Source organism: Pipistrellus hanaki (genome assembly GCF_964339955.1).
Source record: "Pipistrellus hanaki genome assembly, chromosome: 4".
Classification (NCBI taxonomy): domain Eukaryota; kingdom Metazoa; phylum Chordata; class Mammalia; order Chiroptera; family Vespertilionidae; genus Pipistrellus; species Pipistrellus hanaki.
In genome coordinates this window covers 26361416-26381498 of record NC_140506.1, presented here as the reverse complement: position 1 = coordinate 26381498, position 20083 = coordinate 26361416, and the positions used below count along the sequence as shown (strand labels likewise).

General features: G+C 37.6%; 1 protein-coding gene across 8 annotated transcripts in view; it reads left to right on the top strand.

Moving 5' to 3' along the window:
• The window catches only part of PDE4D (phosphodiesterase 4D), a 1156670-nt gene that overhangs the window by 1044504 nt on the left and 92083 nt on the right, over positions 1 to 20083 (top strand). The window lies entirely within an intron of this gene.

Sequence of the window (20083 nt, the reverse complement as noted above, 5' to 3'; positions counted from 1 at the left end):
AAGGCTATGTGTGCTTTATAGATAAAGTCCGGAGACATAAGGGGATAAATAACACAGAGATATGAAAATTCTTCATGTTGATTGATTTTTACACATTAGCTGTGTCAGAAGGCTATCAGTACAACAGTGCTTTAGTCACTGGACCAATCATCTCCAGGCTTCCTAAGATAAGAATTTAGAAAACTGACAAAGCCTTAAAGAGTAAAAAACAAAATAAAATGTAAAAATGCTGTTTTACAAAACCCTAAGATGGAAGCCTGTCTTTGATTTTTAAAAGTTCTTTGACTTTAATATTTTTTTCTCGATTCCATTATTTAAGTTTGAGTGATTATTGGCATTGAAGAGTTTTTTCAAAATGTATTTTTTTATATATATATATAAAGGCTTTCTACACACTACAGTTTAAAGTGTCCTGGAGGGAGAAACCGCTTAATGGACCAGGAGTTTTATTGGAATGGTGGAAATCTTTGGAACTAGATAGAGGTGGTAGTTGTACAACATTGTGAATGTAATAAATGTCACTGAATTGCTCACTTTACGTTTTTAGATTTTGTTTAATGTGAATCTCACCTTATAAACTATTTTTTTTAAAGAGTGAAATAATTTAGCACTATAAGGACATCAGCATACAGCTTTTTGAATTGGAAAAAAGAAAAGAAAAAGATAAGTGTTTTGACTACAGCAAGCCTGTGATGTTCTTGAGAACTTACATCATGTGTTATTGATGTTGGAATTCCCAGTACTCAAAGTGCCTGGCACATGGTGGGATTCAGATGTGTTTGATTAATGAGTGAATGGATGGTTCTGACCAGGTCATAGTCCACGTGGTAGGTGAACCATTTGACTGTATGTTGTCAGATATGTTAAAGAAAAGTAGGACATTATCATGAACAAAATTAAAGATGCTGTTAGCTTTTTTATGTTTTAAGTAGATTGGTGGAGGCATTTTTACATTTTTCGATTTTAGAATGCTGTTGGCTTGATATCGTTTAGCATTTTCCTCATTGGTCTCTGTGGACCTATAAATTACAAGTAGGATTTTCTTTTGTCCTGTTTTTCTCTTTCAGGCCTTTTCTATCCATTTCTTTGAATAGGAACAGTTGCAAAGGTAGTGGAATTTAAGACAATCACAAGATGTTTTCACTTTAACCCTTTCAGAGCAAGCAGAGCTCAATGATTAAAAAAAGTGTTAGGACGCTTGGCTGACGTCGGCTCAGTGATTGACTGTGGACCTATGAACTAGGAGGTGGCTATTCAATTTCCCCTCAGGGCACATGCCTGGATTGTGGACTCGATCCCCAGTGGGGGTGTACAGAAGTCAGCTGCTCAATGATTCTCTCTCATTATTTATGTAAATGAAAGTCACTATATTCTAAGCTTCATTGTAGTCTTCTATTTTTTTGTATTCTTTGTAGTCTTTGTATTTTTTGTATTCATTGTAGTCTTCTGTTATTTGCTTTGTCGTATTAGCACCATGGAAAAAAACACACGTTGGAGGTGGAGTGGAAAAAAGTAATAACAACCCAATGTTTTATAAACATCAAAAAATTCAGGCTTATATCATTAATCTATATCCTCTGCTGTGATGTTAGAATTTTTTTGCCTGAACTCAAGAATTATTTCAATTCTTCAAATAAAATATTTCTGTAGACAAAACCTATACATTGATAGCCCCAATATTCTATACAGAGGACATAACTTCCCTCTACTTTCTTGGAATTTAATATTAATTAGGGTTCTCCTAAAAACTTTTTTTATTCTTTTCTTTTTGCTTGCCTATTGTGAGAAGGATTCTTGGATCTAAAAATGAAAATAATAAGATTTTGGCAATTAGAGAGAAATTCACTTTTAGGAATATGGTATTAGTTTCTATCTTCCTTGAAAAAGGAACATGGCAGTAAGTTGAATAAAGAGTTTTGGAGTATTGCTACCTCATTTGGTTTGCAAACATTTTTTATTTCATTCTCTTCACCCCAATTTATACATTTCTCTCATGCTTTACTATCTTTTCTCCTTTCTGTCTTGATTTCTTCACCATCCCCACTCCCCAAGTCCAATGGCCTAATTTTTAGTTCCATGGTATTAAGCATAGGACAATGAAGGGCCTGTAAAGGCTTCCCAGGGATAATCAATTGTGGTGCATCTACTGTTGGTGCTATTGAAGAGGCAAAAGAGGACAGATGCATGCACATAAGAAAGAGCATCTAAACTTAAAGACCAGACGATTATCCTGAAAAGAAAGGAGAATAAGGTCAGGCACTCTGAAAGGTGACTAAGAAAAAAGCAATAGTTAAAAGTACTCATAGAGTTGTAAATAATCTTTCTCCTCTTTGAAATGGATGTCCTGGTGGTTGCTTTGTAGCAACAAACAAAAGCATAGTCATGAGGTCTATTGCTTAGAGCAGTGGTCGGCAAACTCATTAATCAACAGAGCCAAATATCAACAGTACAAGGATTGAAATTTCCTTTGAGAGCCAAATTTTTAAAACTTATACTTCTTCTTAATGCCACTTCTTCAAAATAGACTCACCCAGGCCATGATATTTTGTGGAAGAGTCACACTCAAGCTGCCAAAGAACCGCATGTGGCTCATGAGCCACAGTTTGCTGACCATGGGCTTAGAGTACTCAATGCTGTGGACCTACCAAAGCAGACTTACCTTTACAAATTGCTTTATTCATGTATCTGAATTGCTCTATTCACCATCAACAAATATCATTGGAGCACTTTCTATGTGCCAGGCATCTTGGACATGGATATACAAGAGAAAAATATAGAATTTAACATTTTATCAGCTTACCATGTAGTGAAGGGATAGATACATCAATGTACAATTAATATGCAATGTGTTTAAAGTGGAGTGTTTTTAAAGCCACAAATGGCATTCAAATGGAGGAAGTATTTGACTAGTATTGAGCCAAAGTAGGAAAGTGACCTCTGAAAAGTTGCAAAGGTAAGAAATATCTGATATGTTTCAGAAACAACTCTAAGATTCTGTGAGGCTAAAAGTTAAAGGGCAATGAGGAACCCTTGAAACTGAAGCCATAAAGGTAGAAGGTTCTGTTTTTCATTATATGCTATGCTGGGTAACATAAAGAATGCAAAATATAGAGAGATAGCTAGTTATTATGTAGCTTATAATTTAATTTACATACATGGATACACGTCCATGTTGGAATTCAATTCCTTGGGAAGTCGTGGATTGCTAACTCCTAGAAGTATTTAAATTTATACTGGCTAGCTATAATAGGGAGTTAATAAAATATTTTAATTGAATTAAGAATAATTAAATTAGAGGGCCAGTTGCAGAAGAAAATAATTTTCTTCTATTCCCCCTTTCCCACTGAAAACCAACCAAACAAAACAAAATATGATCTGCAGTGTTTGCCTATTGCATTGGTGTAAATACTCACATCGTAGCTGATTTCAAACTACCACTGGTTTAACAGTCTTTTCACAAAATTCTTGAATATTCTTGAATATTTAATAATTGACAACAGCCAGTGCTACCATATAACTGCAACAGTAATTCTGTAATTTTTAATGTCAAATAAATACTAGAACCAATAAATCATATAGATATGAACAGGAGAAGGAAGAAGATACCTTTGAGAGCTAGGTTAGTCAGGAAATGCTCCATGGAGGAATTAAGTTTTGAGTTGGATAATATGGATAAAAAATGTATAGATGGGGAGGAGCAGGTACCCCAAATGAGATGCACAAGTATTGAATCAGGGATGTTTAGTGACAGTCTGGTAGCAGAGGAGCCAGATAAGTGAGGTTAGAAGGAATTTAGGCTGTGAAAGCTTTAGTCAAACTAAAATGTCTTAGATATTAAAGTTTGGAGACAGTCACTAATGATTTTTGAACTCAGATGAGAGTAGAACACACTTAGACAAAAGTGACATTTAAGAAAGATTTATCTGACAATAAGATGAATAATTGATAGCAGTGAGACCCTAGAATAGAATAATATGCCAATGAGACCTACCTCCTATAAGTGAGAATCATTCAACCTAGCCATGTTGGATAAAGCCGTGGTGAAGGCAGAGAAATAATAGTGGCTAATTGTAGAGAAATGGAGTTCAGATGAAAGAGTTGGCACGAAGACCCACTATGTACTGTAAAGCATTTTTATTGGTACCATATTTTCCAGCGTATAGGACAACCGGACTATAAGACGACCCCCTAATTTTACAGTTAAAACATAGGTTTAGGCCTATATTCGCTGTATAAGACTACCCCCCACTTCCGAGGCAAACCAGTTCTTTTTTTTTAATAGACCGCCTCTCTGACTCTGGCCAATCTGAGCAGGCTTTTTACTAGAACACAGTGTTGTCTTATACGCCGGAAAATACGGTACTTAGTCTTGTCTTTATTATTGCTAATGATTTATATTGAATAATTACCAACTGTTGTTAATTACTTAAAACCAAGTGCCTAAAGCGGTCTCTCGTCTTGCAGAATGTTGTCTTTCTTAGAACTTCAAAAAAACCGAAACAGGGAAACATGGAGCAGGAGGTCTGTCTCAGCAGCACCTCTGCAGTCCTGCTCATCCCTCTTGTCTCTTCTGCCCTTTCATCTTCCCCTTCCTGCTCCCCATCCTGCCTGCCAATCCAGCTTCTCCAACTTTTCAGTCTTCTCCCACTTCTTGCCTGGCTGCACCATCATCATTCACACAACTCTGGGTTGGTATCTCCTTTGACCAGAATTCCTGCAGCCATGGAGTACGTGCAGAGCATCTTCCTTTTGACCTTCTTAAAACTCTGAAGGGTGTTTCCAACACACATTGCTTAGTAATTCAATAATAGGGCAATGGTGGTTTCTTTTTATTGCGGTTATGCTGATCTTGAAAAGCACTTGGAGTGAAAAAAGAAAGGAATCATAGTAAAATGCATGTACGTAGGTGCTCATTGAGCACATTTGCACATTCTTGGCAATGCTATTTTCAAAACCTGTCTGAGCAGGTCTGAGCTGTGTAAATTTGTTAAATAAAACAAGGTCATAAGGCAAAAAATTGGTTTGTATCCTCACCATGCAATGTAAATTACATATAGGATATACATTGAAAAGAAATCCAAGCGATGACCTTTCTGAAAATAATTCGTTTTGTTTATTCTGACTCTACAATGGGAAGTGTATATTTTATGCCATTTTAATTTCTTGAGTATATTTGCTCAGGAAAAGTTCATTATAATACAGCTTAGTTGCCATACATGCTAAAAACAGGTTGATAATTTGAACAAATATCCCCCTTTTATTGCCTGAACTTGTATAGTTTGGAGCTATATATTTATTAGCTAGAACTACAGCAAGCATTATTTCACCAACTCTCTGAGATAAGCAATGTGTTTTCCAATAATAATTACAAATCTACCAAAATGTTTGGGGAGTTAAATAGTTGGGGATATAAACAATAAAAATCATTGCAAAGTTATTTAACAACTATTGTTAATTATTTATGTCATAGATTATGGCTTGCAGATGACTCTGATGAAATCTTTCAACAAACTAATTATGTAGGTTTTGTGGAAAGGCAATAACTCTTGATAAATAAGCTCATAGTGTTCCATCAGCCTTTTCACTATGTTTTGCTAAACATTTTATATACATATACCTGAATTATTAACATCAATATACAAACTATAGTAACTATTAAACTCAGCCCCCACCCCCACAGTGTCCCCTTTATCTTGTAATATATGATAGATCAATACCAGGAAGGAAGCAACAGAAGTCTCTGAGAACCCAGAATAGATATTCATAGTTTCATCCACTAAAAGTAATGCACTTCACAAGCAAGAGAAATGTATGACCATGTTTTACTGATGATTCATACAAGGCTTGGTCTTGTGGATCCAAGATAGAAAAAGTGGGAAGGAGGTTCCAGCATAAGGCACATCTGATACTAACCAAGTGACTGCTGATGGCTGGAAAACAAAGCAGAAACCTAATAAAATCATCCAAAAGCACAATGGTTTGAGGCCTTTTTGAATGAGATAATAGGCTGAACCTATCTTAGAAAACTTGAATAGCATAGCTCTCACTACTCCACTGAGTATAATAATTAACTTTCAAATAGATGACACTGAGTTATAAAAAAATAAAAAATAAAAAAAAGGGAGGCTAACATATTTTGCCCAATCACGATTGTTTTTTTATATAATACTAGAGGCGTGGTGCATGAAATTCGTGCACGGGAGGTAGGGGGTTGGGGGAGGTGGTCCCTCAGCCCGGCCTGCACCCAATCTGAGATCCATTGCTCCTTACCACCTGCCTGCTTGCTGCTCCTTATTCAGCTTTCTGCTCCTTGCTCACCAGCCATGAGCCAGGCTTCTGGCTGAGTGGCACTCCCCCTGTGGGAGCGCACTGATTACCAGGGTGCAGCTCCAGCATTGTCTGCCCCCTGATGGTGAGTGTGCGTTATAGTGATTGGTCATTCTGGTCATTCCACTGTAACGGTTGCTTAGGCTTTCCTTATATATAATATGTATATGTATATGTATATGTATATGTATATGTATATGTATATGTATATGTATATGTATGTGTATGTGTATGTGTATGTGTATGTGTATGTGTATATGTATGTGTACATGTACGTGTGTGTGTGTATGTATTATGCACTTAAAAATAAGGGGGCAAAATAACCTCAAACCTAATCCTGGTTCCTTTTAATACTTTCCTCTGGATATTGCTCTACCCGTCATGCCTTCTCTATCTTCTTTCTTTGACCTAATTCTGGTGGCTACTCCCTCAGGTTGAGTTCCTACCTTCCTAAGGGGGGAAAAAAATATCTTCTTTGATCCTGTGTCTCCCACCCCCTCACCCCCAATATCTCTGTAGATTTCTCACCCAAACTTTTAGAAAGTAGTTTATACTCACTACCTCCATTTTATTTTTTTCTTATTTATGATTCAACCCACTTGCTGTCAGCTTGCAGTCCCACCATCCCCCTGCAACTGTTCCTACAATTCCTCTGGTCTCTTAATTGCCAAATAAAATAGGTAGTTGTCAGCTCATTTCCTACGAAGTTTCTCTAAGGCAATTGCCAGTCTGCCTCCTTAAAATTATCTTCTTCCTGACTTGAGGTTATACATTCTTTCTGTTTCCCTCCTAGCTTCCTCTTTCTCTACCTTTCCTTTGATTATTTATGCAATCATAGATTATGGCTTGCAGAAGACTGATGAAGTTGTTCAACAAATTATATAGGTTTTGTAAAAGGGCAGTAGCACCTGATCCCGTTCCCAGGAACCCATTCTCAGTCCCCAGCTCTCCTCATTCTTCATGTTCTCCAAGATTTACTCCTGCATTTTTGTTATTTTAACCACCATCGCTATGCTAATAACCCCTAAACTCATGTTCAGGTCCATCTTAACCTCTCCCATGAAGTTTTAAAACCCAACAATTTATTGGAATTATCACCTGAGTATCTCACAGGCTTATCAAACTCTTCATGTCCAAAATTAAATTGTGTTTCCCATAAATGTGTTCCTCTTTATAGTTGGTGACACTACTCAGTCATCTGAATACATCAGACTTGTTCAGAAAATAAAACAAAAGTGAGTCACAAAAGGCATTAAAACTCTAAAAATCTACTACTGATATTTTTTTATATCCTTCCATATGTTTGTGAACTTGTACATGTTTGTATACTTACATATATATTTTTATTGAGATCAGAACATTTGATCATTTATTACTATAATACTTTTTTCATTCAAAAATATTACGAACATTTTCTTTATCAAAATACACTTCTCTAAAATAATTTTTGTACTTTGTGTTCTAGCCAATAGTGTTATTTAACTAATGGTTTTGAACATTTACTAGTATATCATCTTCATCAATTTTCTGGCTCTCCTTGCTTTATCCTTAAGGAAGAAATGACCAATGGAAATGGAGGGAAAAGATATTTCACATTAAGTATAAAAATAAGCTACTAGGAAGGAAGGAAATAATTCCTTGGATGTATATTAGCCAAAATATTAGCCTAATTATAGTCAGTAGCTCATAAGTAATGCCATTGATTGAGTGTTCACTCTTTTAAGGACTTCGCATAATCCTCATAAAAAATCTGTGAGGTGGGATCTGTTATTGTTCTTATTTTGTAGTTGTGGGAACTGAGGCCCAGAGAGGTTGAATAAATAGGGGACAAATAGGAAATAGGAAGCAGAGCCAGGAGGCAAAACTTGGGCAGTCTGTTCCAAAGACTGACCTCCTAACAGCAATGCTGAACTGCCTTTTGTTGTACCCTAGGACACCTTCGCTCCTAGAGTGTACCACTTAGCCCTCAATGGCTTAGAATCAAACCTGTAAGTAACATAGCTAAGTTGTCAGGATCCTAATGGATATTGGCTAGAGAAATAAACAACAAAAAACACCATTTTTATTAGATAATAATGAATATGTCGTTTTACATTAGTTGTTATTCTAGTGTGTTTACTTTTGACAATATGTTAGGCAAAAATACACCAGGAAATTAACAGTGGAACCCTAATTTCAGGTTTAATATAATATTCTAAGTAGAATGGATATGGAAGTATTGTTACATTTTCAAATTATGATTTAAAAATGTGAATTATTTAAATCTGCTAATATCAGGAGCTAATATTTTAAAAGATGAGTAATGAACGTAGGAGGGCCCTACCATCAGTTCCACCTCCCTACCTCATCTGTCTTTAAATTCCATTTCCCAGTAAGGATGCCTTGTCTGCTGTATCTCTAGGTACAATGTCTGGCATTTACAGATGTGTGGGGAAGGAAGGCAATAAAGAGGGGGATTGAAGCAATAAAGTAAGGAGCAAAAGAAGGATGAGATAAAGGGATGAAGGAAAGAACAACTGAACTCCAGAAGTTCCCAACTTCTTCCCACACAATTTTCTCTAATCATAGTTTCCCAATCTCTCTTGCTCAGGCCAAAGTTTAGAGATATCTTTGTATCCCTTCTTTCTATCACATCTCATATCCAATCCATAAGAAACTCCTGAAGTCCTTGTTGTCAAAATATCCCCAGAGCCTAAGTCATTCTCACCACTTCCCCTATTACTTCTCTATTGCAAACCACCATCTTCTCTGGCTTGAATAACAGCTATAGTCTCTTAATAGGTCACTCTGCTTCTACCCTTGCTGCACTACAGTCTGTTCTAAAGACAGAGCCAATGCAGATCATGACATTCCTCTGCTCACCACCTCATAATGGCACCCCATTTCCCTCAGAGGTAAAGTGCTTATTGTGGTCTATAGTGTCCAGGCTAATTTTGTACCTGTTCCATCTCTGGTCTTCTTTCCCACTTTTCTCTCCCTCATCCACTCAGTTCCAGCCACTCAGACACCCTTGCTAATCTTCAAGCACACCTTCCATCTTAAGACCTTGCCGCTACATGTTGTGTTCTTCCCCCTTAATATTTCAGGCCAGTTCCCTAATTTTCCTCAAGTTTTTGCTCATGTTTCACTTTTCCCAAGTGGCCAGCCATGATGACCCTATTTTTTTACTGCATCCTGAATTACCCCCTTTCCTAGTTCCTGCTCTACCATTTGTTGGTTTTCATACCATGCCCTTTTCTTCTAACATAATTTACCACATGTGTTATATAGTTTACTACATATTTAGTCTCTCTCCCTATTAGACTCTGAGCTACTTGTGGGCAAAGATCTTTGCATATTTTGTTCACTGGTATACATATTTATATATAGAACAATGCTTTAGCCATGGTAGGTGCTCAGTACATTCTTGAATAAATCAATAACCACTCTTTTGTCTCTTGCAGATAATTTGGCTTCACTGGCTTCCCATTAAGAGCATTGTTCTCATTACCAAATCCACCTCTTCAGTCAAGAGGTGTAGCTAGGAGATCAGGCACATTGAGGCTGTCAGTCCTTTAGTCCCTGAAAGCTATGCTCTTGGTTTCTGGCTGCCTCATTCCCTCTGGATTTAGAATAGAAAAAAAATGTAGGTTTAAACATCCCTACACTCAATAAATATTTTAAAAGAAAGAAAGGATGACATATTTGGAAAAAATAATGTCTTAGTTACTGATTGAGGTTTATGTCAATGGCTATTCCTGCATTAGGGCATTTTCACAATAGGAGATATCCAGAGGCTTAGTGGTAATGCAATGAGCCTATCCAACAGTGAGATTCACAATAGCTTCCTATTTTTACCTCGAGAAATTATAGGAAGTTCCCGGAGGATAAGCCCACATTTTGCTGACCATTTTCTAGTTTCAGGATCATGCTTTCACAGGCGTAGATTGGAAAGAGGCAAACTGAACCAAATTGAAAATCAGCAGGAACTATTCCCTGTGAGACCTTCGAAAAGCCAGAGGAGAAAAAAATGGGGTTCAGATAGGGAGCTGAGCCACTTCTCTGTGATTTGAATGAAACATTGGAGAACCCAAAGGAGAAAACACAGAAGACCTGTTGAGACCCCAAGAAAGGCGTGCAGATCATCAATGTCCACGGGCAGACGTCCTTTGTTCTGTCTTCTCCCTTTAAAGAAAACAAACTTCTCAAACCACATTTTGGAAACAAGTGGACATTTTAATATAGCTCAAATCCTTGGTGCATAGGCATCCATAGGAGGCAACATCACATATTGGTTCAGTTGTCTGCTCTGGAATCATACTGCTCTGAATCCCAGTTGTGGCATCACTCGGGCTTCCTAACCCCAGCTTCCACAGCAATAAAATAAAGATAATAATAGCAACTCCCTTAGTATGAGGATTAAGTAAGATAATCTACACAGAGCTTAGCACAATGGTACATGGGCTGAATTCAACAAAAGTTAGCTGCTGTTGTACTGTAGAATTTTTAAATGAAAAAAAAATTTTTTTAAATGTTGGGGGAGAGAGAGGGAAAGGAAATTATCTAGGACTATTGCCTAGGGAAGGACCTTAGCCACCCATAGAGATCCTTATAGAGTAGTATTTTTCTTGGTTAATAAACTGCAATATATACTCCAGGCTCTGCCCCTCAGCCATGCAGTCTTAGAAAGGTGATATTATCAAAGCCCCAAGTATGCTGACTCCTACTCTCAAAGTTTTCAAGAGCCTTACAACATATTTTGGGCTGACCAGCTCACATATTTTCCCTTTGTAGGCAAGTTCAGAAAGCCAAATCACCGCATGGCATGGCTTTAGAATAGGTAGGGTTGCATAGTATAAGAATGTTTACTGTCTCCTGATCTTGAGGACCTGGGACATGGGCGTGAGCAGTAGGGTCATCCTTTTCAGGAGCACAGGCTCATTCCCTGGGCTCAGGCACTCTGTTCCCAAGGGCAGCACAAGTTAAGTCTCCTTTTTCTAGGATTGACTTGTTGTCCACTTTCCCTTGAATGGAAGCCTTATTTCTCCAGATATGCTAACACCCTCAGCCAGTTACTCTCAGGTTCAAGTTTGTGGAGTCTCTTGAAGATGATTTTGCATAACTCTAGGTCAGTCTCACAACTTGATACTTAAATATGGTGAGCACTTGTATTTTGTTCATTTCCATGTTGCCTGTTTTCTGGTCCAGACCCAACAAGCCAAAAATTGTTGGAAAGTGTTAAATACAAGCTGGGCCCAACAGGCTGAAGGCATATACCAGCCCCTAAAGCCACCGTTAGGATTGGATGGAGCACCAGCCTGACTTGGGTCCCACTTGGCTTTTTTAGAGGAGGCTCTGTTCTCCTCCTTTGTTGGCCATGGGCAGGCCAGAAAGTTTGGAGGTGCTCTGGAGACTGTCTGTGGCTTTGGCATCTGTGAACAGACCCACTCCACTGCTCCAGGATCAGTTAAACCTCCTTATCATAGTTTTTCATGACACTCATACTTTTCCTTCTCAGTGTTTATTACAAATGAAATTAAATCCTACTTCGTGCATATTTTGTTGTTGCTGTTTAGTGTCTATTTGGAAAGAAGGAATTGTGCTTGGTTTAATCTGTACCTAACAGATTAAAATAGTGCATGGCACATACAGGGCTTGATGAATACATATTAAATAATTAATGCCTCTTAGGACAGTATTTCTCCAACTGAAGGTCACAACCTACTCATCATTATGAAACCAATCCAATAGGTCACAACCAGCAGTAAGAAAATAAGTTGAATACATTAGAAAAGATGAGCATGCCTCCCACATACGGAATTACTTCATGTAAATTTGTTTCAGGATGGCTATGTCTATATAACACAACATAACCCACACACATGAACACATATTCACACACAGTGCACACATTACACACTATAAACTGGCTAATATGTCCTGTCAAGAAGGTTAAAGGAGGGTGAAATGGGGACTGTTGTTTGAAAAGGCCTGTTAATATCTATAATAATTGTTATTTGTAAAAAAAAAAAAATACTAGAATTTTGTATATTAAAATCTAATACTAAGGTCCAAATCAAGAGTTGACTAGTGTGGGTAGAAAGACAGGGCTACATCTGAATGTTCAGGTGGGTGTGTTTTATATTTATCAAAAGAAGGTACTGATTTAAATGTAGATAAACACTGTTTCAGTGTTCTCTAAGAAATCGTTCCAAAAAGTGGTGTCCTAAAACCCAGCCCTTCTATTCTGCACTCTGCACTGGGCTCCCTAGGCAGTCCTGCTGGTCATGCTGTGTGTGGTCTGAATGTGACTGATTGCACTTGGCTGGTTGGCTGGGGGTTGGGGGCTGGGGACTCAGCTAGGATGACCCTACCTTCTGCCTCTCCACATGTAGACTCGGGGCCTTTCCCTTTCTCCATGTGTTCTTCCAAATGATCTCTCCAGCAAAGTCAGACTTCCTTATCTGGCAGCTCATAGCTCCCAAGAGCATAAAAGCCAGTTCTTCTCAATGCATAAACCCATAATGGGCACACTGCCAATGTTGCCACAAAGCGAGTTCCAGGCCCAGTCCAGATTCAGGAGAGGGGACTATCCTAGTTGAATTATAAGTGTAATAGAATATCATATTGTCTTTGTTCCAAACTGCACATTCTCCCACCATACCTCCGCAATGCTTTGCTAATATGACCCCTTTGCCTGAAACACATTCCCTCTGTTTGTTGTTGTTGTTATTGTTGTTGTTTGTTGTTTGTTTGTTTTTCTCCCCTCCCTCCTTCTGCCTCTACTTTTCCATCTGTTGATATCTTATCCATCCTTTTGGGTCTAGCTCAAAGGTCCTTCTGTGACTGTAGCCTTGACACTTCCCCCTTCCCTCATACTGGAAATAAACGCTCCCTTATTAGTACTCTCAGTATGTAGTACTCTCATTGCATTATGTCTGTATTTCATATCACCCCTGGCATAGTGTTTTACACACACATACACAAGGAGGTGTTTCTACCTTTCTAGATTCTAAGCTGCTTATCTAAAATCACGTAATCAATCACATAGAGTTGTCTTTTAAATGACAACTCTAAATATTTACATAATTTTCCCTAATATAGAGATAGAAGGTGAGATGCTTAAAAATGTTGGAGAAAAAAAGTTGACATGGAGCATAGCATAAAACAACAATTTCCCTTTACATTTTTAGAAACTCATTTTATATATAGTTATTTTTATACATGTGGGAGTCTTTGTTTTGTGTTTTTTCCAAAGAGAATATAGTTAACTTCTTAATATGGTGATTTCCTCTTACTTAACATGAAGAAGCTTAATGTCTTCCCTTAAAAAAATATTCACTTCAACCAGCATATATTTTATGGAAATGATTGAAGGACCATTGGTCTTTATACAATAATAATATCAGTCAAATATATAAACACATTTGAAATTGAGAAAAAAAGGGGGTGGGGAGGAGAAAGAACTCATGAACATGGACAACAGTGTGGTGATTACCAGGGGGTGGGGAGGAGGTGAGTGGGGAGAGGTGGATGGGGGTATAGGCAGGTAAATGGCGATGGGCCCAGCCTGGACTTGGGGTAGTGAACACATAATTGAGTGTACAGCTGATGTGTTGTGGAATTGTGCACCTGAAACTATAATTTTGTTAACCAGTGTCACCCCAATAAATTTAATAAAAAGGAAAAAAACTGGATTTCCCCTCTGCACTAGCTTTTTGCATTGGTAGTCTTAAATTGGGATTTGTGGGCTCCTGTGTGGCTCTTGCCTTTCAGTAGGAAGTTTAGTGAACCTTCTGAAATTGCATGTGGAAATGTGTATTCATGTTCATATCTACATTTTCTTGGGGAGATAGGCCAGTACTCTCAACAGATTTTTAAAGTTTAAGAACCCCAATTATGTATCTATTAAAAATCTATTGTACATACACTATTCTTATTAATAAAAAATAAGACTTTTTTCTCTTTCATGTGTGACCAATTTCCCCTGGAGAAATTGGACCTTTACATAAACCCTTTAATCTGTCTTTCAACTTTGCATTTAACTTCTAGGAAATACTAACATTATGTTACAACCCTCCTACTGGAGACTTTCTGTCCTCTCTCTGGGAATTTCACCAAGTGAACTTTATTAAAACTGGGGGACTTGCTGCTCCAAGTGTGATCCCTGGACCAGCAGCATGAACATCACCTGGGCATTTGTTAGAAACATGGAATCTAGGGACTCAAAAAGGCAGACCTGCTAAATTAAAATATGCATTTTTAACAAGATTCCTAAGCACATCTATATATATAAAAGCCTAAGTGACCATTATGACCAGATGAGAGGCTGGTAGCTATGACACACACTGACCACCAGGGGGCAGATGCTCAACAGAGGAGCTTCCCCCTTGTGGTCAGTGTACTCCCACAGAAAACCTCCCATGGCCATTCAACCTCCTATGGTCCCTTCCCCAGCCAGCTGGCTCCCATCACCCCTAATCGGGACAGGGCAAGATTCCCTGATTGGCCCCGATCACCAATCATGCTGAGGGATCCCACCCAGGCATGAATTTGTGCACCGAGCCTCTAGTTGAAGTATAAGAAGCCCAGGACCATTGCAGCTAATATTTCATTTCCTGTTTTTTTCACCTTTTAGGATTTGTGTTTTACACCATTAACAATGGTCAAATTATCTTTGGATTTCTGTTTTAATATCATGCAATAGTTTTGATTAAATCTTCTCTTAACTTCAGGATTTTCAAAGGTAAGGGATGAGGAATTGGGTCAACTAATTGGTCTGATTATTAAATAATACCATCATTCAAAACATATGTATAGTTTCTGTAATTCCAACAGAATTTTATGGTACCTACAGCCTCTTCTCTTTGTTTTAATGCCTGCTTCTATTTTTCTTTTCTTTTCAAAAACATGTAGAGGGAAAGGCTGAAAAATCAATTATTATAAATAAAATAACTTTAACAAAAAGTGAAAATGCAGTGATTATGCTAAATTACATTGAAAAAAATTAGGTTACTCCCTGAAAAATTCCAAAGGCAGAATTTTGCTGTCCCGGTTTCTCATAATAGATCCAGCTAACTGAAGTACAAAGTTAAGTAAATATCTTTTCTGTTATATGGTGAGTTACCAAACTATCTTTTTCTCCAACATTTAACTTTCATCTCTTAAGAGTTTAAGGAATTTATGGCTTGGTGCATTTGATGTGGCACAGTTCCACATGTGAGGGATGGTGATTTGAATAGTATGATAGAAGTACATGCCAAGAATAATTGGCTTCTGTATTGCAGAACAGCTCAAATACTATGTGTATCACAGCATGTAATTTGGGTGTACAAGATGCCTGTAGTTCAAAGTGCTTTACTCCTCTGCAGTGGCAAGTTGAGCTTCCTGTTGGCTGGCTCCTGTGTTTGCATTCAACAGCCTGGGTGCAGTTAGGAAGAAAGCACCCAGCTAGTAAGAGCATTCTCATAGTCCTTCAAATGGGAGAGACCTTACCTCCAGGATCCTTTCCCACCCTGCCTGCCACCCTCCCTTCAATTCTTCCTTCCTTTTACTGAGCATGATGCAAAGCAATTTTCTTTGCTTACTTTGATTTTTTGTCAACTTTCTTGAACAGTGTTTCTTGCTATTATTAAAAATTACCTGGGGCTTCGCTACAACATCCAGAGTCCTAGGCTACTACCCTTTGAATCTGATTTAGTAAGCTTGAGAAGGAATAAGAGAACTTTTATTTTTAATGAGCAGGTCAAGTGATTCTTATAATCAGGCTAGTTTGAGAAACACTAAAGCTTTCACATGGTAAGGTTTTGGAGTAAGGTAACCCCATTTATAAATGCTTGCTGTGTGACTTTGGGTAAATTCCCTAAACTTTCTGAGCCCTAATTTTTATGTGTAAAAGAGAGATATACTAGCTTACAGTATTGCTATAAGGGGTCACTATTTATAGAGCACCCAGCATAGTTCATAGTCTGCAATCAATAATATTAATTCCTTTATCTCATTGTACAATACTTTCAAAGGTTCAATTTTGAATTTTTCCCAAACATTGATATGTGTTAAATATAATTTGTAAGATAAATGCAGATAATAAAACACATCTAATTTTTAATTCAACAAGCATTTCTGAGCATCTTTGGTTTGTCAGGAATTTGAACATTCATTATCCAATTTATTATCATGATAAAGCCTATGTGTTGTAGATATTATCATTCCCATATAACAGATATATAAACTGAGGTGCAGCAACATTTTACATTTAGTAAGTGGCAGATTCAAATGTAGTATTAGAGGCCCAGTCTAGTACTTCTACTCTATATGACAACCTTTGCCCTTCATCATTGAGTCTGTTTTTAAATAAAATCTACACCCCTGCCACACAAACATATACAGGGTGTCCCAAAAAAATGTATAAACACACTTTGAATAATTATAAAGGGAGTGTTCACTAAAATACACTTAATTTTCTTAATAGCTATCAGCTGTTAATGTGTGTATACATTTTTAGGGGGATACTTTTTGGGGAATGCCCTTAATGTTTACACACTTTAACAGCTGATAGCTCAATTGATGTTTCTTTTTGTTTTGTTTTGTTTTTGCTTTTGTTTTTGTTTTTGTTTTTTTCAGTTTTAACCCACTGGAATTAATCATTATTCAAAGTGTGTATACATTTTTGGGACATCCTGAGTATACAAATAGCTATAAAAGTACACAATAAACTTGAGTTAGTTTTGAGTAATTCAAGTCATTTCCATGATCTATTTAATGAAAAAATACTTACACAGATAGCAGTTCTCAAACTCAGATACATTAGGGGTCAGTTGGGTAATATCAGAGGACAGGCTAGCCAGCTATAAGACAATAAGGACTCATAAAGACTATGGCAAACTGGAGGGAACAGCTCATCTGAAGGAAGCAGTTTCTGCTTAGCTCCAGGCTCTTGTTGAAGTACCAGGATGTGGGTTTCCTGTTGTCAGGTCTTAGCTTTTTTAAGACAGGAAGAAATCCAAGATTTTATGGAAATTTCTCAATTTTTAAACTATGTGTGTGGCCCAAACAAACCACATCTGTAAACTACATCTGGCCAAAAGACTGCCAGTTTGCAATCTTGACCTAATCGCCCTTAATTCTCCACTTCACTTGACCTGGTAAATAGTCCATTTAAATTACCTAGGTATGGCCAAAACCGGTTTGGCTCAGTGGATAGAGCGTCGGCCTGCGGACTGAAGAGTCCCGGGTTCGATTCCGGTCAAGGGCATGTACCTTTGTTGCGGGCATATCCCCAGGGGGGATGTGCAAGAGGCAGCTGATCGATGACTCTCTCTCATCGATGTTTCTAGCTCTCTATCTCTCTCCCTTCCTCTCTGTACAAAATCAATAAAAATATAAATGACCTAGGTATGTAGTGGATCCTTCTGGTCAGATTTTCTCAGAACGCAGTTAGATTGGGTGCTGTTACTGATGCTCAGAACTCAAGAATTCAATGCAAAAGCAAGTATGCTAATTAAGTAATGTATAATGAGAAATAGGTTTCCAAGAATTAGGATGCCATATTGGTCTCATCAGTTAATTCTTTCCTTGTAATTCAGCCACCTTGGAAGCAAGCTCCTAAGCAAGAGCTGCTTTTGTGCACATGGAGTCAGAATCTAGGGAGTGAGGGACTTTAAAGAAGTGTTCTTCTGCACAGGGTTTTAGAAACTCCCTCTCTTTATAATAGTCTTGCCACTTGGTTAAAATATTAGGACAGTGCCACTTTCTCAGATATGCCAGTAAATGCTAAGGGTCTCCTTTCATACTATAGGAGTGGTTCTCAAATTCATGCCCAGAGATTTTATTGAAACACAGATTGCAGGACAGTATATACCAAGGATTCTGATTCAGTACTTCTGGAACCTAATTATTTTGCATTTCTAACAAGTTATCAAGTGATGTTAATGCTAATGGACAGCTACATGGGGAACCCCCTTTGAGAACCACCTTGCTCCCAATTCATCTTCACCCACCACTATTGTCTGTGTTTTGCTTCAATTTTGGGTAATCTTTCCTAGATTATATTATATAAAATTCAACTGGGTACATACTGGGTACATTGCTATTGTATCTTCTTTAAATAAACACAAGAATTTTAAGACTCCCTTTCCCAGTTTTTATTGGAAAAGACACTGCTGCCACAGTGATCTATGGCTGACTTTGTAATCTAATTGAAACCTATTTTTATTGCATTTGTCCTCAAACTCAAATATGACCCTACAATGCCAGATCTTCACTTATGGAATGAATCTTTTTTTTGTCTTATTGGATTGGTAAGGCCCCGTACCTTTTTTTTTTTTTTTTTTTTTTTATAGATGATTATCAAACTCACTATTTCCTTGGCCACTCAGGAAAGGACAGTTAGGACAAGTGTCACTCAACTGTCCTAATCCTGCCTTGTCTGATGGTTATAAATTACTATTCTTAAAAAAAAAAAAGAACTTGGAAAATAATTACCCTGTTCATCTTAATAAGCATCTTTATGAATATATAAAAGTATGATTGGAGAGGCACAAATTCTAAATCTATGCTCACCACTTCTAGTCTGTTATAGGAAAACTTCCTGGGGGTTCATTTATTTATTATTTTGGGGGGAAATCACTAAGTACAGTCCCTTAGCAATGTAAATATAAGGCTTGTTGGCATCTCTTTCTATAAAGTTTGTGACAAGATCTCCACCTTTTCATTAAAAGTTGCCCCTATTTTTGGTAAAATTTGAGGAGAGAATAGACCAAATTTTCTAAAATTTGGGGTATCTAATAGGAGAAAAGAAATTGAACCTCAATTTCCTCTCTGCAATTACAAATAAAGGAAACCCATTAGAGGGATTAACACATCAGGGAGGGAAAAGGAGGCCTGTGTTGTCTGCTCAAAGTCTGGGCCTAAGATTGTTGATTGAGGGCTGGCTTTTGTCTCCGTGAGCCAGCTGAGGTGAAATCAAAGAGCTACAATCTTGAAGTCCAAGGTCTGGCCATCCTAGAACTCCATGGAGACCTAAACCAGCAAAACAAAAGATTTCTCAGGACCCATGGTCAACTGTGATACCACATGGCAATGGCAGAATCCTTTATGCTAATCTGCCACCTTCTCTACCTGAAATTTAGAAGCAAGATTCTACTTTAGACTAAATAATCCCTGAGATTCTTGGGCAATTTGAATGAGGAGGAGTTTTCAAGGAGGGAAAGACCTTTTCTACTGAAAGAGCAGCTCCAGGCTCCAGCGATTCGCTGGAAAAACAAAAGAAGTGGGACAATCTATACATCTAAATATTATGCTAGCCTCTGTGCATCAAGTATCAAATTCTACAAGATGAGTCACAGATATATTCTCAACATTATTTAAGTCTAGTTAAGGAAAGTGACATTTATTCATTCAGCAAACTACTGAGTAGCAGCTCTGTGTCAGAACCTGAGATCCACAATGACGTGAACTAAAATAAACACAGCTCTACACTCATAGAGTTTTCTAAATTTAATAGAATAGGCGTGGTAATGCAAGTACTTATAAAGTTGTGCTCAAATTTGTTGTCCAAGCTTCCCTGTCTTCTAGAAAATACTAGATATGCATAGCATAGTTTCACACGTAGTGATTAACATTTCTTGGAGGCCTCTCCACAAATGAAAGAAGTCAGGGCATTTCAGAAAGAAGGAACAATATATGTAAAATCATAGACTATTTCTGAGTAGCTTATATATATAGAGTACAAGCAGTTAGAATGGCAGGGAGTAAGACTTGATGTGAATGCAGGTTA